The sequence below is a fragment of the Callionymus lyra genome, chromosome 1, assembly GCF_982586985.1.
Source record: "Callionymus lyra chromosome 1, fCalLyr1.hap1.1, whole genome shotgun sequence".
Taxonomy (NCBI): domain Eukaryota; kingdom Metazoa; phylum Chordata; class Actinopteri; order Syngnathiformes; family Callionymidae; genus Callionymus; species Callionymus lyra.
Window position 1 is genome coordinate 12,291,259 of NC_141818.1, and position 12,101 is coordinate 12,303,359.

Below are 12,101 nucleotides of genomic sequence, written 5' to 3' on the forward strand. Positions count from 1 at the left end.
TAGAAACTTTGATTCTTTGGTGCATGATTGACAGTCAACAAAGCTACAGAGAAACTCTCAATAAAAACATACAAACAATATCAAATTATCTTTATTTTCATTTAGCAACACGTTTTTAAATGTATTTACTCAAGTAAAGTTAATCATGTGTTGTAGTTTATACGTTTTAACTTCTTCATGTCAAGTAGATCATTCATTCATTATTCATGATTCATTCATAATTTATTCATAATTCATTCATAATTCATTCATAATTCATTTCGTGATAGTAAAAGCAGGTTCATGGATCTTCCTCACACCTGGATCAGCTGTTGACGTGGTTCTATGGTGTAATGGTTAGCACTCTGGACTCTGAATCCAGCGATCCGAGTTCAAATCTCGGTAGAACCTTCTTCAGTCCAGAAACATATAACAGCTGATGGTTGGAGGTGTAACAGTTAGAACTCTGGACTCCAGTGACCAAACCAGAAATGTTGCTTCAAATTAAAAAGTGTTAAAACACTATTTGTTAATAAAGTCATTTATTTTTAATCAAAACAACTTTTGGATAAAAACATTTTTGTTGAAGCAGTTTTTTATATCAAATCATGAATCATTTTGAGTGGATAACATCTGTCATGTGACTCTTACCTGTGTTTCTCTTCAGTCAGTCTGGTTCTATGGTGTAATGGTTATCACTCTGGACTCTGAATCCAGCGATCTGAGCTCAAATCTCTGTAGAACCTTCATTTATTTTATGAAACATACTTGACAAACTAAATCTTTTAGTAGAAAATTCAATTAAAACGTTACTTAAATCAATGTTTTATCACATGATGTCATTGGTCAACCTTCAAGGGAAGTTTAAAATCTCTAAACTCAAACTATATAATAATAAATGCACTTGAAAATAGGTACATTTTTGTTTTTTCTATTCAATGAAAAAACAACAACATTTGTTTCAGTCAAAAGATTTGCTCCAATAAAAACTTATTTTTCAATAAAGCAAAATTGCTTCATTTAAAAAGAATAATTTCAATAAAAAATAATTTGCAGCAACATTTTTGTAATTGAATAGAGAGAAATCCTCCATCCTTGAGTCTTTTCTGAGTTGGTTAGTTCATCAAGTAGGTTTTGATAAATAAATGAAGGCTCTACCGAGATTTGAACTCGGATCACTGGATTCAAAGTCCAGAGTGCTAACCATTACACCATAGAACCTGATTAAAATGACAAAAACATAGGTGCACCTCATCACGTGAGATTGTTGGTCAACTTTTAGGGGAAGTTTGAAATCTCTAATCTTAAATTACATAATAATAAATGCACTTGACATGTTGGGAGTGTATGAGTCACATGACATCTTCTTGTATCACGTGACGTCATTGGTCAACTTTTCAGTTCAAAATCAAGTCCAAACAATAAACCAACAAATGCACTTAAAATAAGGTATAGTTGTGTTTTTTAGTTTTTTTTTAAAATATAAACTGTTTATTTGATTAAAGTAATGTTTTCCAGGTTCGGGTCACATCATGTGTGTAAATATGTGTTGGACTGAATTTCAAACCAAGCGTCTGATTGTTGTTCATGTGATAAAACTATTGTTTTATCACATGAACATCATAGTTGTCTGACAATGACTTGATCATCAAATACTTTTTTTTCATTGTACTGTTTAGTTTTTCAACTCACAACCAACACAATATAAGATGCATATGAAGCTTTTGAATACAGTGGTTTATGAGTAGATTCTCAAATCTATTCATATTTGTTTGAGATAATTATTCATATTAAAAACAATAAAGTCATGTGACTCTATGTGGGTCATAAGTCTGAACTATTTAACTGCAAATGCAGCTTATTTTTGATTAGATTTTATTTATTATGTTGATCAATCATCCCCAAAAAAAAGTTGCTTAAAAAAGAGAAAGATGTTTTGGCCAAAAATGATTGTCAATTGAAGAACAAAAGAAGGTTCTACCGAGATTTGAACTCGGATCGCAGGATTCAGAGTCCTGAGTGCTAACCATTACACCATAGAACCTGATAGCACAGCAGTCACGTAGGTATGAGTCACATGACATCTGCTTATATTATGTGTATTAAATGATAATGAAAATATTAATTGTTTAAAGTATCATTCACTCACAATTCCATGGCATGACGTCACACTCGCTGTACTACCATCACATCAGCTGACCAGTGGCTGTCAGATATTGGAGGGGAGTCACGTGACAGACTATTTACTGACTGTTTAAATCTCAGTAGAAACTTCTTTGTTTGTTTCTTTGGTGCATGATTGACAGTCACACTTTTTTTGGATTGAATTAGTAAGACTCACTTGCACAACAAATTTAAAATGGCCGACACACAAATATTCTAATCAAAGAAAACAGTTTGTATTTTTTAAAAACACAATCAAATACACATTATTTCATGTGCATTTATTATCTTATAGTTTGAGTTTAGAGATTCTAAACGTCCCTTAAAAGTTGACCAATGACATCATGTGATACAATAAGATGTCATGTGACTCTTAGCTATGTTGCTCTACATCAATGTGGTTCTATGGTGTAATGGTTGAATAATAAAGTACCAGAAGTATCTTCTTAGATGGTTCTGGTTCAACACCATCTAAGAGTTGGTTGAAAAACTAAACAGTACAATGAGGGAAAAATCAAAGTATTTGATGATCAAGTCATTGTAAGACAACTCTGATGTTCATGTGATAAAACAATAGACGACTCTTACCAGTTAACACTGGTTCTATGGTGTAATGGTTACCACTCTGGACTCTGAATCCAGCGAAGGTGTTTAAACACTTTTTTAAATTGAATTTCTTTTTTTTTAATGAAGTCATTTATTTTTAATCAAATTAACTTTTGGATTAAAACATTTTTGCTGAAGCACTTTTTTAAATCAAATCATGAATCATTTTGAATGAATCACATCTGTCATGTTTCTCTTACCTACATTCATCAGTCATGTTCTATGGTGTAATGGTTATCACTCTGGACTCTGAATCCAGTGATCCAAGTTCAAATCTAGGTAGGAAAAGACTCAAGGATGGAGGATCTCTATTCAATTACACAAATCTTGCTGCGAAGAAAGCTTCATATGCATCTTATATTGTGTTGGTTGTAAGTTGAAAAATTAAAAACTAAAAGGATATTTACACAACACACATGATGTGACCCTAACATGAAAATATTATTAAATATTTTAATCAAATTAAACAGTTTGGATTAAAAGAAATACACAAATGTACCTTATTTTAAGTGCATTTGTTGGTTTATTGTTTCAATGACATCATGTTATACAAGAAGATGTCATGTGACTCGTACACTCCCAACATGTCAAGTGCATTAATTATTATGTAATTTAAGATTAGAGATTTCAAACTTCCCCTAAAGGGTGACCAATAATCTCACGTGATGAGCTGCACCTATGTTTTTGTCATTTTAATCAGGTTCTATGATGTAATGGTTAGCACTCTGGACTTTGAATCCAGTGATCCGAGTTCAAATCTCGGTAGAACCTTCATTTATTTATCAAAACCTACTTGATGAACTAACCAACTCAGAAAAGACTCAAGGATTGAGGTTCTCTCTCTATTCAATTACACAAATTTTGCAGAATTTTTTTTTTTTTTCATTGAATATTAAAAACCCAAATTTACCTATTTTCAAGTGCATTTGTTATTATATAGCTTGAAATTAGAGATTTTAAACTACCCTTAAAGGTTGACAAATGACATCATGTGATACAAGAAAACAATATAATAATTAATTCACTTAAAATAAGGTAAATTTGTGTTTAAAAATAACTTTGGTTTCAGTCAAAAAAATGTGCTATGATAAATAAAATTCAATCTAAAATTATTTTCAATAAAAGAAAATTGTTTCATTCAAAAAGAATAATTTAAATGAAAAAATAATTTGCAGCAACATTTTTGTAATTGAATAGAGAAAGATCCTCCATCCTTGTGTCTTTACTGAATTGGTTAGTTCATCAAGTAAGTTTTGATAAATAAAAGAAGGTTTGAACTCGGATCACTGGATTCAAAGTCCAGAGTGCTAACCATTACACCATAGAACCTGATTGATGTAGAGAAACATAGGTAAGAGTCACATGACAGATGTGATTCACTCAATGATTTGATTCATTGAAGCAACATTTCTGGTTTGGTCACTGGAGTCCAGAGTTCTAACTGTTACACCTCGAACAGTGAGCTGTTATGTTTCCTGACTCAGTGGTTTTTCCTGGCGAGGGTTAGTTGGTCACATTCCTTCATAGAGTGGGGGGCACAAGCTGCACAAAACAAAGAACTGACACAAGTAAATAAATGTATCATAAATGAATTTGTTTAGTAAATACACTGCTTTTTAAGTGTGTTCGGGGTTTTATTTCTTAAAGTTGATTGAAGTATTTTCTATCTAGATAACCAGTATCTGGTTCCACCGAGATTATTTATTATTTATCTTGGAATTCAGAGTCCAGATTGAAAACCATGAAACCCTGGAACAACTAAAAACCTCCTAGGTGAGAGTAAAAAAAACTGCTGAGCTGGTACATGAAGATCTTCATAGATCTAGTTTTGGTTCTACAGGCCGAGCTCTGGACAAAAGCCCACATTTCTTGATGTGGATCTGAGTTAGTTTGTCAAGTAAGTTTCATAAATAAATGAAGGTTCTACCGAGATTTGAACTCGGATCGCTGGATTCAGAGTCCAGAGTGATAACCATTACACCATAGAACCAGTGTTAATGAAGGACACAGTTTGTATTTTTTTTAAAACACAAACAAATGCACATCATTTTTAGAGCATTTTCTATTTGTCACGTGATACAAGAAGATGTCATGTGACTCTTACCTACATTTGTCTTCTGCAGGTTCTATGGTGTAATGTTTAGCACTCTGGACTCTTATTTTATGAAACACACTTGAGAAAATAACTAATCTAGATATAAAAAAACAAAACAAGAATGGATAAAAAACAGTGGTGCTGGAAAGATTGTGATATAGTGGTGCATTTATGAAGGTGTTTTCTTTATTATTCATTTTTAAAAGTTACTTAATTATAAAGATGTTTTGGCCAAAAATGATTTGAGAATAAAAGAAGGTCCTACCGAGATTTGAACTCGGATCGCAGGATTCAGAGTCCTGAGTGCTAACCATTACACCATAGAACCTGATAGCACAGCAGTCACGTAGGTATGAGTCACATGACATCTGCTTATATTACGTGTATTTAATGATAATGAAAATATTAATTGTTTAAAGTATCATTCGCTCACAATTGCATGGCATGACGTCACACTCGCTGTACTACCATCACATCAGCTGACCAGTGTCAGATATCGGGGGGAAGTCACGTGACAGACTATTTACTTTAAATCTCAGTAGAAACTGTTTCTTTGGTGCATGATTGACAGTCAACAAGGCTACAGAGCAACTCTCTCAATAAAACCATACAAACAATATCAAATTATCTTTATTTTCATTTAGCAACATGATTTTAAATGTATTTACTCAAGTAAAGTTAATCACGTGTTGTAGTTTACGTATAATTCATTCATAATTCATTCATAATTCATTTCATGATAGTAGAAGCAGGTTCTTGGATGTTCCTCACACCTGGATCAGCTGTTGACGTGCTTCTATGGTGTAATGGTTATCACTCTGGACTCTGAATCCTGCGATCCGAGTTCAAGTCTCAGTAGAACCTTCTTCAGTCAGGAAACATATAACAGCTCATGGTTGGAGGTGTAACAGTTAGAACTCTGGACTCACTCACTAAACCAGAAATGTTGCTTCAATTTAAAAAGTTGTTAAAACACTTTTGAATTGAAATTATTTTTTAATAAAGTCATTTATTTTTAATCAAAACAACTTTTGGATTAAAACATTTTTGTTGAAGCACTTTTGTATATCAAATCATGAATCATTTTGAGTGGATAACATCTGTCATGTGACTCTTACCTGTGTTTCTCTTCAGTGATCAGGTTCTATGGTGTAATGGTTATCACTCTGGACTCTGAATCCAGCGATCCGAGTTCAAATCTCGGTAGAACCTTCATTTATCTTATGAAACTTCCATCACAAACTAACAAACTCGGAAAAGACTCAAGGATGGAGGATCTCTATTCAATTACACAAATCTTGCTGCGAAGGAAGCTTCATATGCATCTTATATTGTGTTGGTTGTAAGTTGAAAAACTAAACATTACAATGATATTTACACAACACACATGATGTGACCCAAACATGAAAATATTATTGTTATCAAATTAAACAGTTTGGATTAAAAGAAACACACAAATGCACCTTATTTTAAGTGCATTTGTTGGTTTATTGTTTGGACTTGATTTTGAACTGAAAAGTTGACCAATGACGTTATGTGATACAAGAATATGTCATGTGACTCGTACACTCCCAACATGTCAAGTGTAATTATTATTATGTAATTTAAGATTAGAGATTTTAAACTTCCCCTAAAAATTGACCAATAATCTCACGTGATGAGCTGCACCTACGTTTCTGTCATGGCAATCAGGTTCTATGGTGTAATGGTTAGCACTCTGGACTTTGAATCCAGCGATCCGAGTTCAAATCTCAGTAGAACCTTCTTTTATTTATCAAAACTTACTTGATGAACTAACCAACTCAGAAAAGACTCAATGATGGAGGATCTCTCTCTATTCAATTACAAAAGTTACAGTTTCATAAATAAATGAAGGTTCTTCTAAGATTTGAACTAAGGATCACAGGATTGAGAGTCCAGAGTGATAACCATTACACCATAGAACCTGTTGATGTAGAGGAACGTAGGTATGGGTCACATGACATCTTCTTGTATCACGTGATTTCATTGGTCAATTTTTAAGGGAAGTTTAAAATCTCTAATCTCAAACAATATAATAATTAATTCACTTAAAATAGGTCAATTTGTGTTTTAAAAAAACTTTGGTTTCAGTCAAAAAATGTGCTACCATAAAAAAAATTCAATCTAAAATTATTTTCAATAAAACAACATTTCTTCATTCAAAAATAATACTTAAAAAAAAAAAATTACAGCAGAAATTTTGTAATTGAATAGAGATAGATCCTGCATCCTTGTGTCTGTTAGTCAACGATGTTTCATATATAGATGGAGGTTCTACCGAGATTTGAACTCAGATCGGTGCTAACCATTACACCATAGAACCTGATTGATGTAGAGAAACCTAGGTAAGAGTCACATGACAGATGTGATTCAATCAATGATTTGATTCATTGAAGCAACATTTCTGGTTTGGTCACTGGAGTCCAGAGTTCTAACTGTTACACCTCCAACCATCAGCTGTTATGTTTCCTGACTCAGTTGTTTTTCCTGGCGAGGGTTAGTTCGTCACATTCCTTCATAGAGTGGGGGGCACAAGCTGCACAAAACAAAGAACTGACACAAGGCACAAAAAAATAAATGTATCATAAATGAAAGTGTTTAGTAAATACACTGTTTTGTAAGTGTGTTCGGGGTTTCATTTCTTAAAGTTGATTGAAGTATTTTCTATCTTGATAACCAGTATCTGGTTACAGTAAAGAAGCAAAGGATCCACCAACATTATTTATTATTTATCTTGGAATTCAGAGTCCAGATTGAAAACCATGAAACCCTGGAACAACTAAAAACCTCCTAGGTGAGAGTAAAAAAACCTGCTGAGCTGGTACATGAACATCTTCATAGATCTAGTTTTGGATCTACAGGCCGAGATCCGGACAAAAGCCCACATTTCTTGATGTGGATGAGTTAGTTTGTCAAGTAATTTCATAAATAAATGAAGGTTCTACCGAGATTTGAACTCGGATCGCTGGATTCAGAGTCCAGAGTGATAACCATTACACCATAGAACCTGTTGATGACATGAGTGTATCAACTAAGTTTCATAAAAGAAATCAGACTTTAGACTTTCTTTTATTGTCAGAAAACAGCAGTGAAACTGGCTACGAAATGTCGTTGCTTGGCAACCGCTAAAAACACAGCAGAATGAATGTATATATAAAAAGTATAAATATAAATATTAATAAGTTAAAATTAAAAGATTTGGGCAGTACAGAGAGGATGTGGTCCTTAACCACCCGTTCGAAGTACTTCATGATGGTCCTTGTTAGTGCAATCGGACGAAAGTCATTAAGGCACGTGATGGTTGGTTTCTTGGGCACTGGGATGATCGAGGCAGACTTAAAGCATGCAGGGACAATATCCTGGATCAGTGACGTGTTGTAGGTGTCAGTGACGTGTTGTAGATGTCAGTGACGTGTTGTAGATGTCAGTGACGTGTTGTAGATGTCAGTGACGTGTTGTAGATGTCAGTGACGTGTTGTAGATGTCAGTGACGTGTTGTAGATGTCAGTGACGTGTTGTAGATGTCAGTGACGTGTTATAGATGTCAGTGACGTGTTGTAGATGTCAGTGACGTGTTATAGATGTCAGTGACGTGTTGTAGATGTCAGTGACGTGTTATAGATGTCAGTGACGTGTTGTAGATGTCAGTGACGTGTTATAGATGTCAGTGACGTGTTGTAGATGTCAGTGACGTGTTGTAGATGTCAGTGACGTGTTATAGATGTCAGTGACGTGTTGTAGATGTCAGTGACGTGTTGTAGATGTCAGTGACGTGTTGTAGATGTCAGTGACGTGTTGTAGATGTCAGTGACGTGTTGTAGATGTCAGTGACGTGTTGTAGATGTCAGTGACGTGTTGTAGATGTCAGTGACGTGTTGTAGATGTCAGTGACGTGTTGTAGATGTCAGTGACGTGTTGTAGATGTCAGTGACGTGTTATAGATGTCAGTGACGTGTTGTAGATGTCAGTGACGTGTTATAGATGTCAGTGACGTGTTGTAGATGTCAGTGACGTGTTATAGATGTCAGTGACGTGTTGTAGATGTCAGTGACGTGTTATAGATGTCAGTGACGTGTTGTAGATGTCAGTGACGTGTTGTAGATGTCAGTGACGTGTGATAGATGTCAGTGACGTGTTGTAGATGTCAGTGACGTGTTGTAGATGTCAGTGACGTGTTGTAGATGTCAGTGACGTGTTATAGATGTCAGTGACGTGTTGTAGATGTCAGTGACGTGTTGTAGATGTCAGTGACGTGTTGTAGATGTCAGTGACGTGTTGTAGATGTCAGTGACGTGTTGTAGATGTCAGTGACGTGTTGTAGATGTCAGTGACGTGTTGTAGATGTCAGTGACGTGTTGTAGATGTCAGTGACGTGTTGTAGATGTCAGTGACGTGTTGTAGATGTCAGTGACGTGTTATAGATGTCAGTGACGTGTTGTAGATGTCAGTGACGTGTTATAGATGTCAGTGACGTGTTGTAGATGTCAGTGACGTGTTATAGATGTCAGTGACGTGTTGTAGATGTCAGTGACGTGTTATAGATGTCAGTGACGTGTTGTAGATGTCAGTGACGTGTTGTAGATGTCAGTGACGTGTTATAGATGTCAGTGACGTGTTGTAGATGTCAGTGACGTGTTGTAGATGTCAGTGACGTGTTGTAGATGTCAGTGACGTGTTATAGATGTCAGTGACGTGTTGTAGATGTCAGTGACGTGTTGTAGATGTCAGTGACGTGTTATAGATGTCAGTGACGTGTTGTAGATGTCAGTGACGTGTTGTAGATGTCAGTGACGTGTTATAGATGTCAGTGACGTGTTGTAGATGTCAGTGACGTGTTATAGATGTCAGTGACGTGTTGTAGATGTCAGTGACGTGTTGTAGATGTCAGTTACGTGTTATAGATGTCAGTGACGTGTTGTAGATGTCAGTGACGTGTTGTAGATGTCAGTGACGTGTTGTAGATGTCAGTGACGTGTTGTAGATGTCAGTGACGTGTTGTAGATGTCAGTGACGTGTTGTAGATGTCAGTGACTTGTTATAAATGTCAGTGACGTGTTGTAGATGTCAGTGACGTGTTGTAGATGTCAGTGACGTGTTGTAGATGTCAGTGACGTGTTGTAGATGTCAGTGACGTGTTGTAGATGTCTGTAAGGACGCAGGCCAGTTGGTCTGTGCTTTCCTTGATCAGCCGTCCTGGGACGTTATCAGGGTCTGAAGCTTCCCGTGCATTAACTTTCCTCAGGACTCTCTGTACAGCAGTGGTTTCGAGGGTCTGTTCGTCTGGGTGGCTTTCCTCGCAGGGTTGTTGTTCATAGCTTCAAATCTACCAAAAAAACTGTTGAGCTCATTGAGGAAGCTGATATCATCTTAGAAGGGTGGAGGTGTGGCATTGTAATCAGTGATGGTCTTGATGACCTGTCGCAGTTGCCTGTTGGGGTCATTGAAGAAACCTTGGATCTTCTAAATGTATGGGTTTTTTTCTAGCCTGATGACCTGGTGACAAATAAAGGTTCTACCGAGATTTGAACTCGGATCGCTGGATTCAAAGTCCAGAGTGATAACCATTACACCATAGAACCTGATTTATCAACTTAGGGCCCACTTTTAAGTGTCAAAAACCTATACGGCCCACCTCCGACCCCCTAAATACGAAGGTTTTATAATGCGTTCTCAGAGCATTTTTTTTCATTGAAGATGGAACATAAAGGACTGAAATCAATAAAGAGAAACATATTGGAAGCTCCACAGTCACTAACACAGCGTCTGTAACATGTTGCAACACAACATACTCAAAGTAAAAACAATATAATGAAAAAAAGATTATTATGTGTATTTTTATTTTTATATAATTACATCCATCCTCCCACAAAGGAAAGGAAACGATTTTGCGGCTCACCTGGAATACATTCAGCCACAGATTGGGAATCACTGATGTAGAGGAACATAGGTTTGAGTCACATGACATCTTTTGTATCACATGATCTCATTGATTAACTTTATTAAATCCAAATTCATCCATTATTCAGCTCAGCTTCTATGGTGTAATGGTTATCACTCTGGACTCTGAATCCAGTGATCCGAGTTCAAGTCTTGGTAGAACCTTCTTCAGTCAGGAAACATTTGACAGCTCATGGTTGGAGGTGTAACAGTTAGAACTCTGGACTCCAGTGACCAAACCAGAAATGTTGCTTCAATTTAAAAAGGTGTCAAAAGACTTTTTTGAATTTAAATTATTTTTTAATGAAGTCATTTATTTTGAATCAAAACTCACAACTTTTGGATTCAAACATTTTTGTTGAAGCACTTTTTTAAATCAAATCATGAATCATTTTGAGTGGATAACATCTGTCATGTGACTCTTACCTGTGTTTCTCTACATCAATCAGGTTCTATGGTGTAATGGTTATCACTCTGGACTCTGAATCCAGCGATCCGAGTTCAAATCTCGGTAGAACCTTCATTTATCTTATGAAACTTCCTTCACAAACTAACGAACTCGGAAAAGACTAAAGGATGGAGGATCTCTATTCAATTACACAAATCTTGCTGCGAAGAAAGCTTCATATGCATCTTATATTGTGTTGGTTGTAAGTTGAAAAATTAAACATTAAAAGGATATTTACACAACACACATGATGTGACCCTAACATGAAAATATTATTGTTATCAAATTAAACAGATTGGATTAAAAGAAACACACAAATGTACCTTTTTTTAAGTGCATTTGTTGGTTTATTGTTTGGACTTGATTTTGAACTGAAAAGTTGACCAATGACGTCACGTGATACAAGAAGATGTCATGTGACTCGTACACTTCGAAACATGTCAAGTGTATTTATTATTATGTAATTTAAGATTAGAGATTTCAAACTTCCCCTAAAAATTGACCAATAATCTCACGTGATGAGCTACACCTACGTTTCTGTCATGGCGATCAGGTTCTATGGTGTAATGGTTATCACTCTGGACTTTGAATCCAGTGATCCGAGTTCAAATCTCGGTAGAACCTTCTTTTATTTATCAAAACTTACTTGATGAACTAACCAACTCAGAAAAGACTCAATGATGGAGGATCTCTCTCTATTCAATTACAAAAGTTACAGTTTCATAAATAAATGATGGTTCTTCTAAGATTTGAACTAAGGATCACAGGATTGAGAGTCCAGAGTGATAACCATTACACCATAGAACCTGTTGATGTAGAGGAACGTAGGTATGGGTCACATGACATCTTCTT

General features: G+C 35.5%; 13 non-coding genes across 13 annotated transcripts; 7 read left to right on the forward strand and 6 right to left on the reverse strand.

The window, feature by feature from the left end:
* The first annotated feature begins 318 nt into the window (after window positions 1–318).
* Window positions 319–390, forward strand: trnaq-cug (transfer RNA glutamine (anticodon CUG)). The gene has a single exon. It is a non-coding gene; the product is annotated as a tRNA-Gln (tRNA).
* Window positions 391–1,128: 738 nt separating this feature from the next.
* On the reverse strand, window positions 1,129–1,200 carry trnaq-uug (transfer RNA glutamine (anticodon UUG)). The gene has a single exon. It is a non-coding gene; the product is annotated as a tRNA-Gln (tRNA).
* A 751-nt stretch (window positions 1,201–1,951) lies between these two features.
* Window positions 1,952–2,023, reverse strand: trnaq-cug (transfer RNA glutamine (anticodon CUG)). Its single transcript has one exon. It is a non-coding gene; the product is annotated as a tRNA-Gln (tRNA).
* A 1,424-nt stretch (window positions 2,024–3,447) lies between these two features.
* trnaq-uug (transfer RNA glutamine (anticodon UUG)) lies at window positions 3,448–3,519 on the forward strand. The gene has a single exon. It is a non-coding gene; the product is annotated as a tRNA-Gln (tRNA).
* Window positions 3,520–4,666: 1,147 nt separating this feature from the next.
* trnaq-cug (transfer RNA glutamine (anticodon CUG)) lies at window positions 4,667–4,738 on the reverse strand. The gene has a single exon. It is a non-coding gene; the product is annotated as a tRNA-Gln (tRNA).
* A 361-nt stretch (window positions 4,739–5,099) lies between these two features.
* trnaq-cug (transfer RNA glutamine (anticodon CUG)) lies at window positions 5,100–5,171 on the reverse strand. Its single transcript has one exon. It is a non-coding gene; the product is annotated as a tRNA-Gln (tRNA).
* An 812-nt stretch (window positions 5,172–5,983) lies between these two features.
* On the forward strand, window positions 5,984–6,055 carry trnaq-cug (transfer RNA glutamine (anticodon CUG)). Its single transcript has one exon. It is a non-coding gene; the product is annotated as a tRNA-Gln (tRNA).
* A 479-nt stretch (window positions 6,056–6,534) lies between these two features.
* trnaq-uug (transfer RNA glutamine (anticodon UUG)) lies at window positions 6,535–6,606 on the forward strand. The gene has a single exon. It is a non-coding gene; the product is annotated as a tRNA-Gln (tRNA).
* Window positions 6,607–7,800: 1,194 nt separating this feature from the next.
* trnaq-cug (transfer RNA glutamine (anticodon CUG)) lies at window positions 7,801–7,872 on the reverse strand. The gene has a single exon. It is a non-coding gene; the product is annotated as a tRNA-Gln (tRNA).
* Window positions 7,873–10,371: 2,499 nt separating this feature from the next.
* Window positions 10,372–10,443, reverse strand: trnaq-uug (transfer RNA glutamine (anticodon UUG)). The gene has a single exon. It is a non-coding gene; the product is annotated as a tRNA-Gln (tRNA).
* A 451-nt stretch (window positions 10,444–10,894) lies between these two features.
* trnaq-cug (transfer RNA glutamine (anticodon CUG)) lies at window positions 10,895–10,966 on the forward strand. The gene has a single exon. It is a non-coding gene; the product is annotated as a tRNA-Gln (tRNA).
* Window positions 10,967–11,249: 283 nt separating this feature from the next.
* Window positions 11,250–11,321, forward strand: trnaq-cug (transfer RNA glutamine (anticodon CUG)). Its single transcript has one exon. It is a non-coding gene; the product is annotated as a tRNA-Gln (tRNA).
* A 480-nt stretch (window positions 11,322–11,801) lies between these two features.
* trnaq-uug (transfer RNA glutamine (anticodon UUG)) lies at window positions 11,802–11,873 on the forward strand. Its single transcript has one exon. It is a non-coding gene; the product is annotated as a tRNA-Gln (tRNA).
* The last annotated feature ends 228 nt before the right edge of the window (window positions 11,874–12,101 follow it).